The 24,637-nt window shown below is 38.1% G+C and overlaps 1 protein-coding gene across 1 annotated transcript in view; it reads left to right on the top strand.

The window, feature by feature from the left end:
- CWC27 (CWC27 spliceosome associated cyclophilin) overlaps positions 1-24,637 on the top strand; it is a 176,252-nt gene that overhangs the window by 107,060 nt on the left and 44,555 nt on the right. The window lies entirely within an intron of this gene.

Here is a 24,637-nt window from a genome sequence, read left to right as displayed (position 1 = left end):
CATGAGAACTCATTGGTTGTATTTTAGTCCCTGGGGACTGTGGTGGATTTTGTTAATAGATAAATTTGTTTTTCCCATGGGAATGTAGGCTCTTTCAGTTCCTTCAGTTCTTCTTCTAGCTTCTTCATTAGGGTCCTTGTATTCAGTCTGATGGTTAGCTGCAAGCATCCTCCTCTGTATCTATATGACTCTGGCAGAGACTCTGAGGAGACATCCATATCAGGTTCTTCCCAGTAAGCATTACTTGGCATCAGCAATAGTGCTTGGGTTTATTGGGTGCATATGGGCCATATCACCAGGTGAGGTGGTCTCTGAGTGCTCTTTTCTGCAATCCCTGATCCTCTTTTGTCCCTCTATTTTTTCCCATGAATATTTTCTTGTTCCTTCTAAAAAAGACTGAGGCATCACTTTCTGGCCTTCTTTCTCTGTGAGCTTCCTAAGTTCTGTGGATGGTTTCTTGGGTATTCTAAGCTTTTTGTTTTTAATAGCTGAGTAGTACTCCATTGTGGATATGTACCATAATTTCTGTATCCATTCCTTTGTTGAAGGATATTTGGGTTCCTTCCAGCTATTGGCTATTGTAAATAAGGCTGTTAGGAACATAGTTGAGCCTCTGTTCTTGTTATATGGAGCGTCTTTTGGGTATATGCCCAGGAGTAGTACAGCTGGGTCCTCAGGTAGTACTGTATCCAATTTTCTGAGGAATCGACAGACTGATTACCAGAGTGGTTGTACCAGTTTACAGCGCCACCAACAGTGGAGGAGTGTTCCTCTTTCTCCACATCCTCACCAGCATCTGCTGTCACCTGAGATTTTGATGTTAGCCTTTCTGACTGGTGTGAGGTGGAATCTCAGTGTTGTTTTGATTTGCATTTCTCTGATGATTAGGGATGTTGAACATTTCTTTAGGTGCCTCTCAACCATTTAATATTCCTCAGTTGAGTTCTAAGCTCTTCCCCAATTTCTGTTCTGTTAGTTTCAGTGTACCTGGTTTTATGTGGAGGTTCTTTGATCCCCTTGGACTTGACCTTTGTACAAGGAGATAAGAATGGATGGATGTGCATTCTTCTGCATGCTGACTGACAGTTGAACCAGCACCCTTTTTGAAGAGGCTGTCCTTTTCCATTGAATGTTTTTAGCACCTTTGTCAAAGATCAAGTGACATAGGTGTGTGGGTTCATTTCTGGGTCTTCGATTCTGTTCCGTTGATGTACCTGCCTACTCTGTACCAATACCATGCAGTTTTTATCAAAAGTGATCTATAATAAAGCTTGAGGTCAGGGATGGTGATTCTCCCAGAGGTTTTTTTTATTATTATTATTGAAAATGGTTTTTGCTATCCTGAAATTTTTATTATTCCAAATGAATTTGCAAATTGCTCTTTCTAACTCTGAAGAATTGAGTTGGAATTGTGACTGGGATTGCATTGAATCTGTAGATTACCTTAGGTAAAATGGCCATTTTTAGTATGTTAAACCTTCCAATCCATGAGCATAGTAGAGCTTTCCATCTTCTGAGGTCTTCTTCAAAGACTTGAAGTGCTTGTCATATAGATTCTTCACTTGCTTGGTTAGGGTCACCCAAGATATTTTATATTCTCTGTGACTCTTGTAAAGGGTGTCAATTCCCCAGAGCTGCCCACTGACAGCACACTGCAGCACAAAGATGCATGAATGTCCTCATGCACACATGCACACATACATATATACATTAAACACACACACAAAGAATATTTGGTTTTTTAAAATATTATCTTGAAGTGTATATTTTCAAAACATAAGGAAATAGTAAAACTTTTCCGTTACTAGCAGGGAAGTTATTTAAGGCTTAGTTACTCAGTTCTCTTGTTGTTAGTCTATGGATAAAACACCTTATATATTCTTCAGGCTTTTTATTGTTGAGAAACATTTAATAAAAATTACATCCTATGTAAAAATAATAATCTTAAATGTGCTAGAAAAAAACAGATAGCTGTTCTGCTTTCACATTCTATTTGAATGCGTGAGTTTACGTACCTTCGTTTAAATGTCAGTGAAAACTTCCTGGTTTCATGAATTCATCTTGCAAGTCTTATCACATGCTGATAACACACACTTCATGTTAGAATTTAGGGTGCAGTAGTTGGATTAAGTTAAACTTGGGAAGAAATTTAGATGATGAAGAAAGTCCAGCATTCTAATTCTTGTGCATTTAAATACTTTACATGAGTGGATGTCTCCCACTAAATCTGGTACTCTGATAGGTGTGGTACTTGAAAGATTCCAGCATCTTAGGAAGCCTTTGATTAGAAGATTAGTATTCCTCCGGTTTTATAATTTTTATCCAGTTTCCTGAGCCAGATTCATATTCATAACTGATGACCGAACTAGTCATTTAAAATCTGTTCTGTCACACTATGCAATTTACTTTGAAATATGGCCTCATTGTATTCTTCTTCCTTTATAGAGATAAATTTCGCCATTCCTTGAGTCACACATTATTATCTGTTAATAGACATAAGTACACTTAAGAGGAAACAGGTAATTTTGCCTTGTCTTCTGTTTACTTTTAATTTGTATTCGTTGTGTGTGTGTGTGTGTGTGTGTGTGTGTGTGTGTGTGTGTGTGTGTGTACATGTATGTCTGTGGGTATACACATGCCACAGAACATGCATGTTGTTAAAGGACAACTTGCAGGAATTGATAGCCTGTTTGTACAGTGTGGGTCCTAGAGAACAAACCCATGTTGTTAGACTTGGTTACAGGTATCTCAATGGCCTATTTACTTTAGAAAGACTGCAGATAATAACTAAGTGGTAAGCTAACTAAGTCAAATACCAAGGAATAAAACCATTAGTAGAGTCATCCCAATTTTTCATATTATTGTGAGATTGCAGAACTCAAAATTGTTTCTTCTCTCAGTTGATTACAGAATCTGAGGTTAATTCTTAAAGGAAACACCTCAGTTTAGGTACAGAAGGAAGGTAGTGTGTGTAGATACCAAGAGTGTCAAGAGATGTACTGCAGAGCACCCTTGTTTACAATCTGGGAGCCTCGTTAGTCTCACTGTGAACCATCCTGGTTGTGCGCAGGAGTGCTGTGGAGGTAATAAATTTAAAATAACATTTATAATGAATTAGTGAGAATTGGTTTTCTGTGTTGGCTCATTCTGGTTTTTACTAAAATATTTAATCTTTTTATTAAATTGTGTCTAAATTCTTTCTGGGTTTCTTTAAGTTTCATTATCTCAGAAGTAGTAACAACCTGAACATGGTCACACAGAGGTAAAGCTTTAGACAGATACTTTAATGGGCCTTAAGAAGATAAGGTGTCAGACCCCCTTAAAGTTCAGAGCAGACAATATCTGCTCTGTGATTCTTGCCAGAAGTGAGAGGAGAGGGCGATCTGAGTTTCTAAATCAAGGGACGATTTCAAAGCCTTTTAAGGAAATGCACCTCCACGGTACAATGCACTTCTCAATACACCAGGCCATTTCAATCTCTTAGTACTGAATTAGTCAGAAGAGGGGTTCTGAACTTGACTGAGGGGTGTGTGTGGGGGGGTGTGTATGTGTGTGTGTGTGTGTGTGGGTGTGGGTGTGAGTGGGTGTGGGTGATGTGGGTGTGTGTAGGTGTGTGTGGGTGTAGGTGTGTGTGTGGGGGTGTGTGTAGGTGTGAGGGCGGGTGTGTGTGGGTGTGTGTAGGTGTGGGGTGGGTGGGTGTGGGTGTGAGTGGCTGTGTGGGTGTGGGTGATGTGGGTGTGTGTAGGTGTGTGGGTGTAGGTGTGTGTGGGTGTGGGTGTGTGTAGGTGTGTGTGGGTATGGGGGTGGGTGTGTGTGGGTGTGTGTGGGTGTGTGTGTAGGTGTGTGTGTGTGTGGGTGTGTATGGGTGTGGGGAGGTGTGTGGATGTGTGTGGATGTGTGTGTGAGAGAGAGATTAACTGAATGTTTACTCTCTACTAACCTGACAGCACACATATTGAGTTCTCACTGAGAACACTGGTCCTTTCCCCAGGCACTAACTACTCAGGCAAAAGTTCCAGAAGTCTTGTCCTCGTGCAGGTGTTAATTTTAGCCTTGTTTGAGTAAAATGTGAAGTATATTTGTGCTTGATTCATAGAAAGTCTTTCAGGCCAGGAATCATTTGTTTCTTCTCATTTAAGGCTCCAAACAGCTTAACGTAATGAGGCATAGGCAGCTCTATCTAAAAGGATGGAACACTGTCTGCGTTAGGGTTTCTGTTACTCTGATGAAATACCACGACCACATGCAACGTTGGAAGGAAAGAGTTTATTTGTCTTATATTTCCACATCCCAGTCCATCATCACAGCAAGTCAGGGCATGAGCTGAAGGCAGGAACGTGGAGCCGAGGACACGGAGCAACACTGCTTGTTTCTTTGTCCATCCTGCTTCCCACACTGTCAATCATCAAGAAAATGCTATACCGGCGCGGGGGGGGGGGTGTTTCTTAGTTTAAATTTTCTAAAATGATTCTAACGTGTCAGGTTGACATGAAGTTATCTAATATAGTGTGTAGTGTATGTCTCAGATATTACTCAAGGAATAAATCAGCAAAACGAAAGTCAAAGCAGGGGCTATTCTGTGGATCTGTCTAGCCCACTACTTTGTGTTTTTTTCTTTAATTCTGTTACTAGAAGTCATATTCAAACATGTGGTATGCTTCAAGTACATGGAAGAAAGTAAATGTTCAGTAAAGGTCTTTAGCAAATGTCAGGCTGTATATACCTTAGTGGTTATACAAAGACGTGGATCATTTGGGAATGTACGTGACAGACCCTCTTTAACTTGTGAGTCCATGGATCTTGGGCACAGCCATGCCACATAATAAATCACTGGTTGCAGGCCTCTTCTTGACATTCACAGAACGAATGCATGCTTTTCACTTGGATTTTAAAAGTTGGGTAGTAATGTTTTTCAGTGAAAAGTCTAGAGAGGGAATAAATAAATAAGTAGATAAATGCATAAATAAGCAAAATTTTAAAGCATCATGGAAATCGTAAGAATCGTAGCTGCAATACCCGCAGATAGGAAGCTAAAGAAGGAAGGTCAGAAGTTCCAGGTCATTCTAAGCTTCTTAGTGAGACCTTGCTTCAAACAAAGATAGTGCATGCATGGATGGATGGATGCATGCATGCATGGAAGATAGATAGATAGATAGATAGATAGATAGATAGATAGGTAGATAGATAGATAGATAGATAGATAGATAGATAGATATCCTTTGCAAAATACTGAAATTGTGGAAAAGCATAAAAGTAAAAAAGATCATCCATATAATCCTGTTGACCAGCACAGCCATGATTAATATCTAATACCTGTTTCCCAGACTTTGTCTTCATGACACAAACATCGATATTTTTGTAACTTTCTTATACTAATGTGACTTTATTATAATCTGTCATGTGCAAATTATCAATACTTTTAGCCAGCATAAATCATAGAGCATGATGAATATAGGGACCATCTGTATAAAGATAAAAATAAAAGAACTTCTCATGACTCTCAAGGCTAGGATATAAAATATGTGTAGCATCAATAAGCCAAGGAATCCATTCTTGAGAGTTATCTCTACTGTTCACTCAAAAGAAAAAAAAATCTCACTTTAAGCAATATTTAATTGATTTAGTAGTATGTCACATCTTCCTTTCCCAAGTGGCTTATGATAATTCAGCAAGGAAACATTGCAGACACTTTGCTTATTGGATCCTAAATTGAAATAACTAGATTCTCCCACATAGAAAGTAAAAGAAATGATGGGGGCTATGTGTGCATCCCTGTGCTGCTTGAGTGATTTGTTTTAGAATTTAGATTCTCTTGGACAAAACACTAATATCATTAAAAGTTTGGCTATAAATGGTGTTCCCATTTGGAAATACAGTTTTAACTTTTCCAGACTATTATCAAGATCTTATTTTAAGTAATATTTGTGTGTGTGTGTGTGTGTGTGTGTGTGTGTGTGTTTGTGACATTGCCAAGAATGACAAACGTGTACAGTAACTCATGGGAATGCTAAATATCTTCAGCACACTGCAACACTAAGTCACATTGGAAGGAGAATCTTTCACAGCTCCATGGTGTGAACCTGTTACATTAAAACTGACTTGGAGCAGCTTAATCTGCAAAATAGTAAATTGGCTTTCCTACACAACTGATACAATGTGCTAACAATTTTAAATAGTTGTATTTTCAGGATTTCTCACAAAAACTCTTGGCAGGTGTTATAATTGAAGCTCTTAAGTCTGAGTATTTTTTTCTTAAAAATCAGATAATTACTAAATTATATTATTAATTACATCAGTCAACCGGAAATGTCACAACAGACAAAAGAATAATGAAATTCTAAGTACTTATATCTAAATACTTTAAATAATTTAAAAATAACTTTGGTGGTACAAGAACATTGTACACTTTTTGTGCTTTGTGATGTTTTGCATATGCTTGGCCTAGGGAGTGGCCCTATGAGAAGGTGTGGCCTTGTTGGAGGAAGTGTGTTACTCTGGGGGTGGATTTGGAGACCCTCCTCCTAGCTGCCTGAGGATGCCCAGTCTGTTCCTGGCTTCCTTTGGATGAAGATATAGAGCTCTCAGCTCCTCCTGCACCATGCCTGCCTGGATGCTTTCATGTTCCCACCTTCATGATAATGGACTGAACCTCTGAGCCTGAAAGCCAGTCCTATTTAAATGTTGTCTTTTATAAAACTTGCATTGGTCATGGTGTCTGTTCACAGCAATAAAACCCTACCTAAGACATGCTTATTGTTTTTAGGAAATGGCCATAACAGAGTAGAACCCTTCTTCAGACTATGCTGTTGAGCATTTACAGTATGGCAGTAAGGTAGCCTCAAAGAATGTACTAAGATCAAAAGTTCTGATAGTGAGTGTGCTCTGGTTACACTGCACTGCATGTGTGTAGTCATCATAGTCTGGGTTCTGATCAGATCATCAGCCAGCCTTGCCCATCAGAAAGTCAAAGGCTCACCATTGCCAGGGCTCAGAGAACATCACCCAGTAGAGTGGGAGAGTTAACACCAGTGCCCTGGTCCCCAGACCAGTGCTCTTTTCTCCACTTAGGAGTCCAGTGTGATCCAACATGAGACAGTTTATTATTATAAAATTCTACTGTGATTTTTGACTAGAAGAATTGTTTCTAGAACCCCTTCAGCAAACTTGAGTGCTTTCTAATGCATTATTATCATAAACAGGCAAACTTCTAAAGTTTAAATATATAACTTTGGAATGATAACTAAAAAAGTAACATCTTACGGAAAACATCAGTTTCTGGCAACATGGTCAACTAGAAGTCTAAATTGATCTTCCCATAGAAGAACAACAACAAAAATGGATAGAATATAAGAACAGCTTCTCAAGAGCACCTGTGGCTTGCAAAAAGATCAGTAATATTTTAAACCAGAGAATAAGTAAAGGTGTTAACTGTGAAGAATATGTGAAGTACTTATTTGGTCTTAGTCCAAAGGACATTTTTTGGTGACTTGAACATTGATTGTGGGATTCTCACAAAACCCAAAGTCTTCCGAAAGCAGAAAGAATCTAACAAAAGACTAGCCAAAGGACCTCATCCTATAGGGCTAGGAGAACAAAAATAAAATTGGGTTACCTCGTGCTCAGCAGAGGAAGACTTACTATCCCTGATCATGGCACGTAGTATTGGATGCCAAGAATAGGGGTGTCCAAATTTCTTACAAAAAAGTAACCTTCCAACAAGTTGAGTGAGTCTTCCAGCCAACAGTCTATTGCAAACGGTCTTAAGTCCTAAGTGACTCTAAAAGTCTAATAGAAGCAAACATAAACCCCCTGGAGTAGAGAGGGATTATTAACTTACTTTCATCCTCAATTCTGAAGGGGGAGTCCAGAATTAACACATAAAAATATAACTCAGTCACCCTGAGTAAAAGCTAAAAAATTCATGTGCACAAAAACTCAGATTAAGACAATAAGGGTGAAGTATATCTAGCCCACTTTGGGGGAGAGGTGTTTTTATTTGTTTGTTTTTTCAAGACAGGGTTTCTTTTATGTAGTCCCAGCTCTCCTGGAACTCACTCTAATTGTAGATATGATTGACCTCAAACTCAGAGATCTGCCTGCTTTTCTGCCTCATGAGTGCTGGGATTAAAGGCATGCACCTAGCCTATTTTTAAAATGACTTAAAAATATAATAAACAAGCCAGCTTGAAAGTATAAGAGAGCTCCAGAAAGTGAAAATGTGGTACCTAACTAAAGGGTCAACAGGGTTGATAGCAAATTAAACATAGTTATGGCTGTCTTGGAACTCCATCTGTAAACCAGACTGGCTTCAGACTCAAAGATTCACCAATCTTTGCCTCCCCAATGCTGGGATTAATGCCAGCGTGCCTGACTTAATCTAAATAGTAAAGAATTTAATAAATTTTTGACACTACTATATCTTATTGTTATTACTGATCTAGTAAACCAAATATAGATATTCTTAGAAATAATAATTTTTTAATCGTAAAAATCATTTATATCAGATTTGCTATTTTGTTATACATATTAGGAGTCTACATTTCATTCTCTACTAATTAATTCATATTTTGACTTTCTACAGTCTAATAATTTTTTCAGGATAATTTGTAAAACAAACACACTATTGAAGTGTCTGTTCTCTAAGGATTATATTCCAGTGGGACACAGTAAATACAGATGTGTTGGTAAAGAAGTAAATACTCAGTATAATGTCAGGTATTGGAAATTCTACTAGCTTTTAGTTACCAGGAAAATGGTTGGTTTTCAGAATGTCTGTGTGGAAGGAAAATTACTAGGCTACAGATTTCAAATAAAGGAAAAGAAAAAGCAGTACTTAACTTCAGATTCACCTTCAAACAATGCCTATCTAGAATGTTCTGACCTCTCAGTCTTAGAGCTGGGTTTTACCTTGAACTCTTGGGCTCTTAATGTTTCTCTCAAAACCAACATAAATTCCTAGAAACTATCAAAAGAAAGGAATGTCAATATTTGTTAAATTAAATTTCAATTTATTCCCATATGTAGAAAAAATAGTTCCTTCTGTTGTTGTTGCTAGTTTATATTAATGTGAATAGCCATATATAATCACAAATTTATATAAATTGCTGAGTCAAATTGAACTGGTACTGTGCTTTTTAGATTCAGTTTTCAGTTGAGGTGATGTGTTGCTTGTCACGTTATGGGAGAGTAGTGTCCTATGTGTATTGCCTGTTTCCTGTCCTTATATCCCAGGTGCAGACCCTGCCTCTGTGCCTGTTCTTCACGGGTCACCTCATCTTCCCCTTGTAACCCTGTTTAGCATCTCTCTCCTTGGTTTTTCCTCTTGACCTCAGGGTTTCTGTTTGCCCACACAGTTCTCTAATATTTCTTTTGTCTTCAAATAAAGTGACACTTTAAGATTAGCCCCCACATCCCTTCCCACAGTCTTCAGGAACTTTCTCTTCCATGTTCTTGTGTCAAAGTCTCTTCGAATCCACTAAAGGTTTTCCCTGACTCTCACCCTGTTCATTTTTTCCCATTACTTCATAGATAATTTCCAAACATTGCTTCTTTTTGATGCTTCTTCCCAAATACTGACCTCTACTATTACATACTTCTGAAAGGAGTGCTCTTAACTCCTTGTTTAAATTCTCAGATATGATCTGGCATCTACATTATTTATATCTCTTGTGTCCTGAGATTCATTATAAAGGTCAACAGAATTCACCACCACTTCTCAGTCCTCATTTCTGGACTCTGAAAAAATACCTTTTCAAAAGCTCTTTGCATGTAGTGAAACCAAGCTAAGTACAAAACAGTTTCAGTGCATATCTTCGGGTGGGTCTCCCTCTCCTCCTGGATCTCCTCCTTCAGGAGTCTCAGGTTCTGCTGAACAGGTTTTGTCAGAAGAAAGGAAATTGATCCCATAAACTATTTGAGGCTACATTCCTCAGGTAGAGGTGAGGATGGGGGCTTAGAATTCCCCAGTCAAGGAGAAACTTGATAATGAAGGGCCATTGCTTGCCAGGTCCCAGAAGGCTGGTCAGTGGTAGACTTCAACCTTGATTAGCAGTTTTCCAATCCTTCCTCCTCTTCCTCTTGCAGGATGGGACAGAAAAGGAAGCCAGAAGGCAATGGTATTAGGTAGTTGTGGGGGACTGAGGAGTGCTGAGTGAGCCGTGCTGGGTGCAGTGACACTTCCCTGAGGTCATCTCTTAGAGCAGTTTAGCTTTGGAAATTATTCATATTCTGTATTGTTGAAGCATTAAATCAGTAAGCACAAGAAGGAAAAAGAAACTGCAGCATTAAAAAGTAAACCTCATTCTACTTGAGACAAGTGAGAACACACTGGGGAGAGTAAACAGAAACTAATTCAACCTTATTAGAAACTGACACATATTTTTACACTTTTCCATTAAAATGTACTATTGTTAAGTAGGTTGAGATGATAATTATGCTTATATGCAAAAGAAAAATAGTAAAACTTGATGGAGTGTTAAACTTGGTGAATCTGGCTGAGAAAAAAATAAGGTTATTAAATTTCATTCAAATGAATAGCTGTCATCTTTTGTTTCAGTTTTTCCTTTAGGTTATGAAGTGCTAAAAACATACAAAAGAGAGTTTATACAGAGCCTTTGCTTTTTTGTTTGTTGGTTGGGGCTTTGCTTTTCTTTTTTTTTAACATCTTTATTTTACAAAACAAAGATAAATGTACATATTTCAAGCATTTTTTGAGTAAAATTATACAATACATTTTGTCAGTACTTTTTTTTCAGATTTTAAAATAATTTTTACATACATCTATATGAATAGTCAGTACTTGATCTTTTTAAAGGTTTGACAGTATGCATCGAAAACCCAATAGTTACAATGAGCACAAAGTACATGCAAAACAAAATGTAACATGAAAATAGTCAAAGTTTTCTTGTTGTGTAAAGATTTTTTTTGTTTTGTTTTGTTTTCTTTATTTCTTGGACTTCCTACAGTCTGTGAGTTGTTTCTGGGGCAGTGCGAGCCGCTGGGGGTTAGCATCTCACTATCACTGACTGCATATTATGTCTGTTCTTTTGTGACTAGATTATCTTACTCAGAATGATATTCTCTAGATGCAGCCATTTTCTTAAGAATTTGGTCAAGTCATTGTTTCTGGTGGCTGAGTAGTATTCCATTGTATAAATGTACCACAATTTTTGTATCCATTCATCTTCTGAAGGGCATCTGGGTTCTTTTCAGCTTCTGGCTATTATAAATAAGCTGCTATGAACATTGTGGTGCATATATCTTCATTGTGTACTAAGGTGTCTTTGGGGTATATGCCCAGAAGTGGAATACCTGGTTCTTCAGATAGTATTATGTCCAATTTTCTGAGGTATCGCCAGACTGATTTTCAGAGTGGTTGTATTAGTTTGCAACCCCACCAACAGTAGAGAAGTGTTCCTCTTTCTCCACAGCCTCGCCAGCATCTGCTGTCATCTGAGTTTTAGATCTTGGCCATTCTGACTGGTGTGAGGTGGAATCTCAGGGTTGTTTTGATTTGCATTTCCCTGATGGCTAAGGATGTCAAGCACTTCCTCAGATATTTCTCAGCCATTCGATATTCCTCAACTGAGAACATTTTGTTTAGTTCTGTACCCCATTTTTTAATAGGGTTATTTGATTCTCTGGTGTCTAGCTTTTTGAGTTCTTTGTATACCTTAGATATTAGGCCTCTATCTGATGTGGAGTTGGTAAATATCTTTTCCCATTGTGTTGGCTGCTGTTTTGTTTTCTTGACAATGTTCTTCGCCTTACAGAAACTTTGCAATCTCATTAAGTCCCATTTGTTAATCTTTGACCTTAGAGCTTGAGCCATTTGTGTTTTGTTCAGAAAATTTTCTCGTGTGCCTATGTGTTCTAAGGTTTTCCCTACTTTCTCATCTAATAGTTTCAGTGTATCTGGTTTAATGTGGAGATCTTTGATCCACTTACACTTGAGCTTTATACAAGGAGATAAGAACGGGTCTATTTTCATTCTTTTGCATGCTGAGTGCCAGTTGGACCAGCACCATTTGTTGAATAGGCTGTCTTTTTTCCATTGAATGTTTACTGCTCCTTTGTCGAAAATCAGGTGACCATATACATGAGGGCTCATTTCTGGATCTTCTATTCTATTCCATTGATCCACATGCCTATTTCTGTACCAGTACCATGCAGTTTTCAGCACAATTGCCTTGTAATATAGCTTGAGGTCAGGGATAGTGATTCCCGCAGATGTTTTGTTGTTGTTGAGGATGGATTTTGCTATTCTGGTTCTTTTCTTGTTCCATATGAAATTGCACAATGATCTTTCCAATTCCATGAAGAATTGGGATGGAATTTTGAAGGGGATTGCGTTGAATCTTTAGATTGCTTTTGGTAAGGTGGCCATTTTTAAAATGTTGATCTTTCCATTCCATGAGCAAGGGAGATCTTTCCATTTTCTGAGATCCTCCTCGATTTCCTTCTTTAGAGGTTTGAAGTTCTTGTCATACAGGTCCTTCACTTGCTTAGTTAGAGTCAAACCAAGGTATTTCATAGTTTTTGTGACGATTGTGAAGGGTACCTTTTCCCTAATTTCTTTCTCTACATGTTTGTCCTTTGAATATAGGAAGGCTACTGATTTGTTTGAGTTAATTTTGTATCCAGCCACTTTGCTGAACTTGTTTATCAGCTGTAGGAGTTCTCTGGTGGAATTTTTGGGGTCACTTAAGTACACTATCATGTCATCGGCAAAGAGTGATGTTTTTATCTCTTCCTTTCTGAAAAGATATGTATCTCCTTGATCTCCTTTTGCTGTCTAATTGCTCCAGCCAGGACTTCCAGTACTATGTTGAATAGGTAGGGGGAGAGTGGGCAGCCTTGTCGAGTCCCTGATTTTAGTGGGATTGCTTCAAGTTTCCCTCCATTAGGTTTGATGTTAGCTGTTGGTTTGCTGTATATTGCTTTTATTATGTTTAAGTATGGACCTTGGATTCCTGTTCTTTCCAGGACTTTTAACATGAAGGGGTGTTGAATTTTGTCAAATGCTTTCTCAGCATCTAGTGAGATGACCATGTGATTTTGTTCTTTGAGTTTGTTTATATGGTGGATTACATTGATGGATTTCCTTATATTAAACCATCCCTGCATCCCAGGGATGAAGCCTACTTGGTCATGATGAATGATCATTTTGATGTGTTCTTGGATTCAGTTTGCAAGTATTTTGTTGAGTGTTTTTGCATCAATGTTCATAAGTGAGATTGGTCTGAAGTTCTCTTTCCTTGTAGGGTCTTTGTGTGGTTTAGGTACTAGGGTTATTGTAACCTCAAAAAATGAGTTAGGTAGTATTCCATCTGATTCTATCTTCTGGAATAGTTTGGAGAGTATTGGTGTTATATCCGCAATAAATGTCTGATAAAATTCTGCATTGAACCCGTTTGGACCTGGGCTTTTTTTGTTTGGGAGGCTTTTGATGACTTCTATTTCTTTAGGTGCTATGGGATTATTTAGATGGTTTACTTGGTGCTGGTTTAACTTGAGGATCTTGAATCTGTCTAGGAATTCCTCCATTTCCTCCAGATTTTCCAACTTTGTGGAGTATAAGTTTTTGTATTAGGATCTGATGATTTCTTGAATTTCCTCAGTTTCAGTTGTTATGTCTCCACTTTCCTTTCTGATTTTGTTAATTTGTATACTCTCTTTTTGCCCTCTAGTTAGTCTGGCTAGGGGATTATTAATCTTGTTGATTTTCTCATAGAATCAGCTCTTGGTTTTGTTGATTTTTTCAGTGGTTCTTTTTGTTTCTATTTGGTCTATTTCTGCCCTAATTTTGATTATTTCTTGCCGTCTACTCTTCTTGGGTGTATCTGTTTCCTTTTGTTCTAAGGCTTTTAGCTGTGTTGCCAAGTTGCTGATGTATGCTCTCTCCAGTTTCTTTTTGGAAGCACTTAGGGTTATGAGTTTTCCTCTCAGTACTGCTTTCATTGCATCCCATAGGTTTGGGTATGTTGTATTTTCGTTTAATTCTAGAAAATCCTTAATTTTTTTCTTTATTTCTTCTTTGACCCTGCTATCGTTTCACAGAGCGTTGTTTAGTTTCCATGTATATGTGGGCTTTTTGTTGTCTTTGTTGTTGTTAAAGACCAGCCTTAGACCATGGTGATCTGAGAGGATGCATGGGAGTATTTCAATCTTCTTATATCGATTGAGGCTCGTTCTGTGTCCGATTATGTGGTCAATTTTCAAGATGGTGCCATGGGGTGATGAGAAGAAGGTGTATTCTTTTACTTTAGGATGATATGTTCTGTAGATATCTATTAATTCCAGTTGGTTCAAACTCTGCTAGTTTTACAGTGTCCTTGTTCAGTTTCCGTTTTCATGATCTGTCCATTGGGGAGAGTGGGGTATTAAAGTCTCCCACTATTATTGTGTGGGGTGAAATGTATTTTTTGAGCTTTAGTAGGGTTTCTTTTATGAATGTGGGTGCTTTTTTATTTGGAGCATATATGTTAAGGATTGAGAGTTCCTCCTGACAGATTTCCCTGGTAATGAGTAAAAAGTGTCCTTCCTTATCTTTTTTGATGACTTTTGGTTGAAAATCTACTTTATTCGATATTAGAATAGCCACTCCAGCTTGCTTCTTTGGGCTGTTTGCTTGGAAGTTTTTTTCCCACCCTTTTACTCTTAGATAGTGTCTGTCTTTGTCTCTGAGATGAGTTTCCTGTATGCAGCAAAAGGCTGGATTTTGTTTATGTATCCAGTCTGATAGTCTATGTCTCTTTATTGGGGAGTTGAGTCCATTTATGTTAATAGATATCAAGGAATAGTTGTTTCTGTTTCCTGCCATTATTGCTTTTGTAGGTTGAGTTGTGTCTGTGTCTTTTTCTTCTTTTAGTTTTCTTGTTTAGGAGTTTTCTTGTTTTTACTAGGCTGTATTTTCCCTCATTGTATTGGGTTTTCCACCTATAATTCGTTGTAGTGCTGGGTTTGTGGTCAGATATTGTGTAAATTTTGATTTGTCTTGAAATATATTCATCTCTCCATCTATGGTAATTGATAGTTTTGCTGGGTATATCAGCTTGGGCTGGCACTTGTGCTCTCTTAGGGTGTGCATGATGTCTGTCCAGGCTCTTCTAGCTTTCATAGTCTCTATTGAGAAATCGGGTGTGATTCTGATTGGCCTGCCTTTATATGTTACCTGACCTTTTTCCCTTACTGCTTTTAGTATTCTTTCTTTGCTTTGGGCACTTGGTGTTTTGACTATTATGTGTCGGGAGGTATTTCTTTTCTGGTCCAACCTATTTGGAATTCTGAAGGCTTCTTTTATGCTCATGGTCATCTCATTCTTGAGGGTAGGGAAGTTTTCTTCTACGATTTTGTTGAAGATATTTACTGTGCCTCTTAGTTGATACTCTTCTCCCTCTTCTATTCCTATTATCCTTAGGTTCGGTCTTCTCATTGTGTCCTGGATTTCCTGGACATTTTGGGTTAGGAGCTTTTTGTTTTTTGCATCTTCTCTGGTTGTTTTGTCTATGTTTACAATGTTATCTTTTCCCCCCGAGATTCTCTCTTCCATCTCTTCTAATCTATTGGAAATGCTTGCTTTTGTGACTCCTGATTTCTTTTTTAGGTTTTCTACCTCTAGGGTTTTTTCTTTTAGTGATTTTTTTATTGTGTCAATTTCCGGTTTAAATTTCCTCTTCCATTTTTTCGTCTCTTTGGTTGTGTTTTCCACTAATTCTTTGAGTTCTTTGAGTGTTTTTCTTGCTTCCTTTTTAAAAGCTTCTGATTCTTTTTGCTTTTCCTTCCGTTCTTGTTTAAGTATCTCTATCAGCATCTTGATGTATGATTTCAGGTCTGCATCTTCTTTTTCTGGAGTGTTTGGCATTCCTATGTTTGCTGTTATGGGAGAGCTGGGTTCTGGAGTTGCCAGGTTGTCTTGGTTTCCTTGGGATATACTCTTTCGCTTTCCTCTTGCCATTTTGTTGTCAGTGATATGTTCTCGCCTTTCCCTTGTATCTGGTCTGTGTCCCTGGGTCTTCACTGGTCTAGGTGGCAGATGGGCCGAGCCCTGTTCTATGCCTCAGAGTCGCTGGGTGGAATTAGAAGTTCCAAAGTTCTATTCCTGGTCCCTGGATCAGGCAGGGCTGGGGGTGCGCTTAGAGTGCGCACTCCGCAGAGATCTCTCTGCTCTCTGGCTGGCCAGGTCTCCTACTCACCAGTCTTTAAAGCCTTAGGCGCTAGTCTTCCCTGTTGCAATTGGGCTGTGCCCTGTTCTGTACACTCAGTTTGGGCTTTTCTTTTCTTTTCTTTTTTTTCCTTTGAGTTGTGCCCGAAACTTGCTTCATAGACCAGGTTGATCTCAAATTCAGAAAACTGCCTGACTCTGCCTCCAGAGTGCTGGGATTAAAAGTGTGTGCAGGGCTTTGCATTTTTAACCCAATTTATCATAATATTTCATATTTGGTTTGGACTTGAATACAATTGAGCATATTATAATCCTCCTGTTTATTCTCTGGTTTCTTTTTTCTGCCTCCCACAAAAAGCCCTCTCTACACGGAAGTGAGTGTCTCTTCCTGTGTTCTTTTAAGCCTTGTAGAGCATGATCTGTGCGGTCATCAAGGGTAATAGCAGCGTCCTGTGCTGTCATGTGACTGCGTTGTTTCTCCCTGAGCATTATCCTCAGCATTCACCCATGCCTCATACTCAGTACATACTCCTTGAATGACCAGCACATGCCAGGTGTCCTCTATTGTGTAGATTTTGAGGCTCTCTCTTTCTTTGTAGTTTCTGTCTCAGGCGCCTACATCCCATGCTCTAAAGAAGCTTTCTCTAGGATCTATCTGGTGTGACTGGCAGACTTTCCAGAGTTAGGAAATTAATAACACTCATAGTCAGAGTTTTCCCTTCATTTACTGTTTTCTAATGTGCTTTGCAGTTTTCTTTGTTTTCCTAGCTGGGATCTAAGCTGTGAGATCGTCAAATATATCTCACAGTACGCCCCACTCCTCATTTTAGGATCCCAGTGACTGTCTTTAGTTTACTTCATACCATGCAAACAGCTTTTCCTTCTTTTTGTCTTTTCTTACTGGGTCAGGATAAACTCATGACATCTGATTCCACACACTCTAGTTTGTTGGTTGTTGGCTTTTCACATCATCAGGAAGCCCAACTGGTCCCTGTGTTCTTTTGACATATTCCTAATAGTGTTTACGTACTTGTAGCTTTATTAACAAGTTGTTCTTGGTGCAGACTGTCCTTTGTCTTCCTAAGGCCTGAAATCATCCTGTTTTTAAGGAGCTGTGCTCACCACCAAGAAAGAATGCTTAGCAATAATGGTCTGCACTGGGTGATTATGATGTTGCTGCTGGGCTCTAACCGTTTACAGAGCAGGGAGAGACCCTGATAGTCTAATCATAGACCTACTCTACATGGTATGTTCTTGTCTTCCTGTTTCTTCTAATTGTCTTCTCCAAAAGTAGAGACCTTCAGTTCTTTGCTGCTTCTTTTTATAGGCAAATACATTACTTAAAACATAATACATGTTTACTGTGGAATACTTTTTGTCATAAGAGAAAGAACTTTTGTTCTTACACCAATATAAGTATACTTCCACTCCTTTTCATTTTATGATCATAGATGCACACAAGTAAAGAAGGGAGGAATTCTTATACTTTGGTTTTTAATAGGGTTTGAAATTACATTAATTAATGCTTGTGAGGCCTATTTGCTCCTCTGTCATGCGGTATCTAAGCCTTAGTTTCCTTACCTGTAAGATGGAAGCTGTACTAAATGAACAAGTTTATTGCGGTTTATTAAATTGTATGTTCATGTCTGTATCTGTGTGTGTGTCACCAATCATTACTAGTTTCCTAACATAGCTGTCAGCAAATTGAAACCATTATGAAAATATCAAAGCACTTGTTCTCATATGTAGACAGATTCATTAGTATGTGGAATATATTATTTAAGATTAAAGTACTTTCTTTTTCACTTTTGTTGTAGCTGGCTTGGTAAGGTATTGGGTATCAAACCCTTGGCTTGGTATTTGCTAAGCTGCTCTACTGTTAAGCACTTTCAAGGACAGGAAATGGTATATTTTAGGCTAGTAAAGAATTGGCCATAAATGGTTTTAAAACTTTTTAAACAAATGAGTGATGTAAAAACATTTAAACATACATATATGTGTCTGTGTAACATCTAAACAGATAATATTTAATAAATAATATATAATAGATGTAAAGCATATAAATCTATAAATTAGGAATCATGTTTTGTATACAACTAAAGTGTGATAAATGCATGTGCTATTTGCTGGCAAAATGTGCTTGGTCAGCCTGTTTTTAACCTTCATGCTTACAACACATAATGAAAACATTGGCTCCACCGCCAACCAAATATTTGTTTTGCTGCTACTTACTCATTACTGTAGACTAAATAATTTTTCTTGCCTTCAGCAGCATAAATATAGTTTTAGTCCAGACTTTGGTCGTCTCAGGCTTAGTTTTATGTCTGTTCATGCAATGCCCCATGTGTGTTCCATAATAAAGTTGTAAATATTTTATCTTCCATTGAACAGTGGCTGAGTAATTAGGCTCAGGTATCCAGAAATAATTCTAAAAGAAGAAGATATGGTATCTGCTAAAATGAAGAGGGACTGCTCTCACAGAGTGTAGAACTACACTCTTCTAAAGAAAAAAAAACAGAGCCTAAAACTCTTAAATGATTAAAGCAGGCTATCTCGTATACTTTCAGTATAAACTAGAGAGACCTGTGGTAAAATCATCCATCAGCATGATGGTACTTCTTGTTTAAAAGAAAAAAGATGGGACAAAGAGCGAGGGATGAAATTGATGGATTAAACAACTGTTATCCCAAGTCATGTGCTTGTATATGTCTTACTAAGACAAAGCAAACAAACCTAAGTTTATAACGTTTTGGGGTTTGTTTTCAGTTTAATATTATAAAGGAATTGACGTCAAATTTCTTAGCAGGAAGAAAAACTGTTTTGTAATTAGCTTTTAAGAATGGCAAGCTGCTTGCCATTATAATATGCCATGAAGTATGTCACTTTTCAAGTCAAGATAGGTAGATAGGCCTCCCTCTGTTCTGTCATCCTGTACAGATGACTACATTTTGTCTTTCCCTCTGCCCTCCTGAACCTTTGATCCTGTGTTTACTAAGCTGTCAGTTTCCTCCTGGTCATAAATATCTGTTGCAGCTCTGTGTGATTTTCTTTGGCACACAGTTGTTCAGAACAGTCTGCGATACATATGATCTGGACTGTCACTGGGAGACAGTAGCATTTCCTAACTCTAAACAACTGGAAGAAAACGACTGCTGCTGTAGCTACCAGCTCACCTGACCTAGGCCTTTGCGGGCCTGCCCGCTGGCAACCGCACTGCACAGCTCATAGTGCTGGGCCAGCATCTGCCCCATCTCCTACCTGCAGATGTTACTGTAGCAGTTCTTTTAAATTTGTCAGGCTTTATCAGTGCTTTAAAAAAACAAGTAAGCAGTGGTGGGTCTCTAAAACTCCAAAGCTCCTACGTGAGCTGACTGCACTCCATGGGTCTGCACCTGCTGTTTTACCATGATCTCATTTCCTTAGGGCTCCCCACTGTGTTCTGAACCTTAGGGAAGGCTCATTGCCTCTCAGGTCTTCCCTTATCACAGCACCAACTTCCTCAGACTCATGTGCCCTTCCTGGAAAGCCCCAGATGCCCTTCCCTATGACACTTTTCTCTGTATTATCTGTCACTCTCTTAGGTTATGTGCATGACATTTGTTTTAAAACCGTCTCAAGAATTTTTGTCTGCTTTCTTCATTGTTGTTTGTGAATACCTATAACAGTATCTTACCTTCTCTCAAAACATTTAGAAAATAAGTTGTGTAAATGAATGTTGAACTAGTATTTTATTGGATACTTAGTATTTCATTGACTGATACAAATCAGAATTTGATAGCAAAGAAAAAGTAGAATTATTATTACTTGGATAGTTCCCTGCATTTAACACATGCCCATACTTAAGAAAAACTTGATACATGCTTTCCTTTGTTCTTCATGTATCTGTGATAGAAAGAACCTTGGGGAAGCCAGAACTTGTGTTTGCATAAAGGAGGTGTGGCCAGAGATGTCTTAATTTCCCCACTATCACCCTGTAGCTGATGGGTCCTACATTGCCTAAGAATATATGCAACTATTCACCAAGGTCAAGTGCAATAATTTGTAAAATACAGCAAATCCTTTTGAGTCAGGAATCTAACCCTTTCCTCCAGAAAAAATGATTGTTTTATGCCTATAACTTGAAATGAAATGGACTGTGTATTTACGGTTTTAGGTTTTTCTATTTTGTAAAGTAAATTCTTATATAATTACCAGAAGGTTATTTGCTAATTTTATATACCTTTTACACAATGAAATGGAGAATGTCTTTTGTAACCAGCTCCTCCATATTTCCCTAACACTGTCCTCTTGTCAGCCAGCAGTCACTGCCTTCAGAACCCATTCAAGTAAAAGACACAAACACTCAAAACAAACTCAGTGAAGGCATTGTTTTTGTGAGATCATAAATTGACTGATTAACGTAAAAGCAGTATGATTGTTACTTTTTTGGTTAGCTTATAAAAAGACATGGAGAAGAAATTATTCTTGGTAGTTACAGCATGCTAAACTCCAGTACAATCAGTGTGTGTGTGTGTGTGTGTGTGTGTGTGTGTGTGTGTGTGTGTGTATAATTCCATGTTTGATGCTTCAAAATTCGTTCTGGGTTTTTAAGGCTCCTTTAAATGTCTATCAGGGATCTGTTGATCATTGCACTATGGACAAACAGATGTTTCATCCACAAGATTTGTGGCCAACAGTGATGGCCCCTCACTGAAGAAAGCACAGTGGGCATCCTCTTGTACAAACATAAAGTCAGAGGTTGGAACAGATGAAAGCAATGGGTTCTAGTCTGAGACTGAATAAAGACATGTGTGTTGAGAAAGAAAGAGGTTTATTGATGAAACTGTTTCCACTTGCCCTTAGTTAGCTTAATAAAACTGTCTTGTGTTATACTTCTTTTCTGCAATTAGGCAAGCAATTTGATTTCCATCTGCTTTTTATATTTACAGCATAAGCTGAATGTGGTTTTTGATTGGCATAGTAAGTTGTCAGGCCTGTCGCAGACTAGGACTTGCTATTTTTGTCTTCAGTTTTTGTCTTCTGTTACTGAATCTACCTGATATAAAAAGACCAAGCAGCACCTTGCTCACTCAGCTGCAGGCACACCCAAGGCAGCCATTGCTTGCTTTAAGACATAGTTTTCATGTAACTATTTGGGTGACTTCTTGACCACACATTGGCCATTTATTCAACATTCTTAGAGTCTTTTTTCTTTAAAACTTACAAACATTTCTTATATCAGCAGCAGTGATAGTGTGTTCCACCCTTCTTTCCATGTATCTTTCTACTGCTGCTTCCTAAAATGGAAATGTTCCCTCCAGCCAGCCTGTTCCACCTAGTTGCTCAACAGGAGGTTTGGCACAAGTCCAAGTTCTGTCAACACTGTTCCATCAGACAAATAGCTGTTGGTAACAGAGGATGAGGGCAGTGCATGCACACCAACACCAAGGGGCAGCCTGACAGCATTCCTACTGCTCTGTCTTAGCCTGCATTTCATTGTTCGGCAGAAGGCTAGTCTAATTCACCTGTACCTTGTGCTGAGGGTGATTCTTGTCCCTGAAAATCAGAGCATCTGTATGAACCAGTTGAGTCATTTGGATAAGAATAAAATCTCTTAATGCCGGGAGTATGGACCTGGAGTAAACTACAGTGTTAACCATTTGAAGTAGGTGCTGGGAACTGAACCCTGGCCTGCTGCCTGAACAGTACAGGGTTTTAACTGCTGAGCTGTCTCTCTAGTCCTAAAGTAATTAGATAGTTATAAATGAGGACCGTTTATATGGATAATGTTATATATTTACTGCAAACCAAGGTGTTTCACAACAGCATGAGGTCAGGATAGTCCAGAAAACACAAATAGCTAATAAGCCAAATTATGTGGAAGAACATATTAGCTTAGATATTTTTAAAAGTTCAAGCAAACAAAAGTATTTTAAGGATTTCATAAAACAGCAAAATAAAAACCTAATTTATTAATTAAACTTCTATCTTCATTATTAAGTCCTATCTGTTAATAACCTATAATAATCTAAAGACAAGTATGTATTATTTTTTTAAATGTTAAGTATAACAATTAATTCATGTAATCATCCACTCAATCAGCATATATTTATAATGTTTCACGTTTTACAGTTTAGATGTTATCATTAAGCATATTAACTTCCAGTTGCATTAAACTATAACTGTAATTATGGTCATAATCATGAAACAATGTTCTCTGAGAGTATATAATTGATAATGAACACAAAAGACTATGTCAAATAAACCTTAGGTCATCCCCTACACCAAGCAAACTTTCAACCATTTTTGATTGAAAATACTTCGATTGTTTTACAGCTGAATGGCATTAATGTGTCTTTATTTAAACTAGAAAAAAAAATCTAATCTCTTCCAGTTTTGTTCACAAAATGGTTATTAAGCTTCTGTTCATGATCTTTTCATAATCATCCTTTCGGTAAGATACAAAGTTTAATCAGAATACAACAGCATATCAACAGTCTTTCTTTTTTAAAGATTGATTTATTTAGTTTATTTATATGAGTGCACTGTAGCTGTATTCATACATACCAGAAGAGGGTATCAGATTCCAATACAGATGGTTGTGAGCCACTATGTGGTTGCTGGTAATTGAACCCAGGACTTCTGGAAAAGCAGTCAGTGTTCTTAACCACTGGGCTGTCTCTCCAGCTCCCTATCTACAGTCTTACCAAGCTAGTTCACTGTTAATGGAACTAGATCTTCACCTGTACAAGATGCTTCCTTCTCTGTATCAGTATGGTTCTGGCAGAGCATCTGAGGAGGCATCCATATCTGGTTCCTGCCACTAAGTACTTCTTGGTATCAGCAATAGTGCGTGTGTTTAGTGGCTGCATATAGGATGGATCCCCAGGTGAGGTAGTCTTTGGATGATCTGTTCTCCAATCCCTGCTCCTCTAATTGTCCATTTCTTTCCTCCCATGAGTCTTTTGTTCTCCCTGCTAAGAAGGACTGAGGCATCCACCTTGTGGTCTTCCTTCTCTTTCTTTGAGCTTCATAATTTCTGTGAATTGTTTCGTGGGTATTCAGAGCTTTCTGTGCTAGTATGCACTTATAAGTGAGTACATACCATGAGTGTTCTTTCGTGACTAGGTTACTCACTCAGGATGATAGCTTCAAGTTCCCTCCATTTGTCTAGGAATTTCATGGAGTCATTGTTTTTAATAGCTGAGTAGTACTTCAAGGTGTAAATGTACCACAATTCCTGTATCCATACCTTCGTTGAAGGACATCTGTGTTCTAGCTATTATAAATAAGGCTGCTATGAATACAGTGGGTCTTCAATTCTATTGCACTGATCCATTTGCCTGTCTCTGTACCAATACCATGCAGCTTTTATCACAATTGATCTGTAATGCTGCTTGAGGTAAGGGATAGTGATTTTCCCAAAAAAATTTTTTTTAATTGTTGAGAATAGTTTTTGCAATCCTGGGTTTTTTGCTATTCCAAATGAATTTGCAAATTCTATTAAGAATTGAGTTGGAGTTTTGATACGGATTGCATTGAATCTGTAGAATGCTTTAGGTAAGATGGTCTTTTTTACTATGTTGATCCTTCCAATTCATGAGCATGGGAGATCTTTCCATCTTCTGAGGTCTTCTTCAATTTCTTTCTTCAGAGACTTGAGGTTCATGTCATACAGATCCTTCCCTTGCTTGGTTAGTGTCATGTTTCAGTAAATATTGAAAAGATGGTGTAACGTTTTATTGGCACCCAAGGTCTCACTCCACGGATGCCAGTCTAATGTGGAGCCGTGCACACATACTCTGTCACTCAGTCCAAGCTGCCCCCTCCAGAAGACTCCCTTCCCAGATGATTCACTCCGCCTGCCCTACTGTCTTATTGAGGATCAACTTAACATAAATCTACAGAATCACACCAAGGTATTTTATATTCTCTGTGATTATTGTGAAGGGTATCTTTTCCCTAATTTCTTTCTCAACATGTTTATCCTTTGAGTAGAAGAAGGCTACTGATTTGTTTGAGTTAATTTTATATCCAGCCACTTTGCTGAAGTTGTTTATCAACTGTAGGAGTTTTCTAGTAGAATTTTTGAGGTCACTTAAGTACACTATCATATCATCTGCAAATAGTGATATTTTGAATTCTTCCTTTCCAATTTGTATCCCTTTGACCTCTTTTTGCTGTCTGATAGCTCTGGCTAGTCCTTCCAGTACTTTATTGATATAGGTAGGGGGAGAGTGGGCAGCCTTGTCGAGTCCCTGATCTTAAAGGGATTGCTTCAAGTTTCTTACCATTTAGTTTGATGTTGGCTACTGGTTTGCTGTATATTGCTTTTAGTATGTTTAAGTATGGGCCTTGAATTCCTGATCTTTCCAAGACTTTTAACATGAGGTGTGTTGAATGTTGTCAAATGCTTTCTCAGCATCTAGAGAGATGATCATATGGTTTTCTTCTTTGGGTTTGTTTATGTAAAATGGATTACTCTGATAGATTTCC

This window comes from Micromys minutus (assembly GCF_963924665.1).
Source record: "Micromys minutus genome assembly, chromosome: 20".
In the NCBI taxonomy this organism is placed as follows: Eukaryota; Metazoa; Chordata; class Mammalia; order Rodentia; family Muridae; genus Micromys; species Micromys minutus.
The sequence above is the reverse complement of the archived record's forward strand: the minus strand, read 5'-3'. Positions and strand labels throughout refer to the sequence as shown.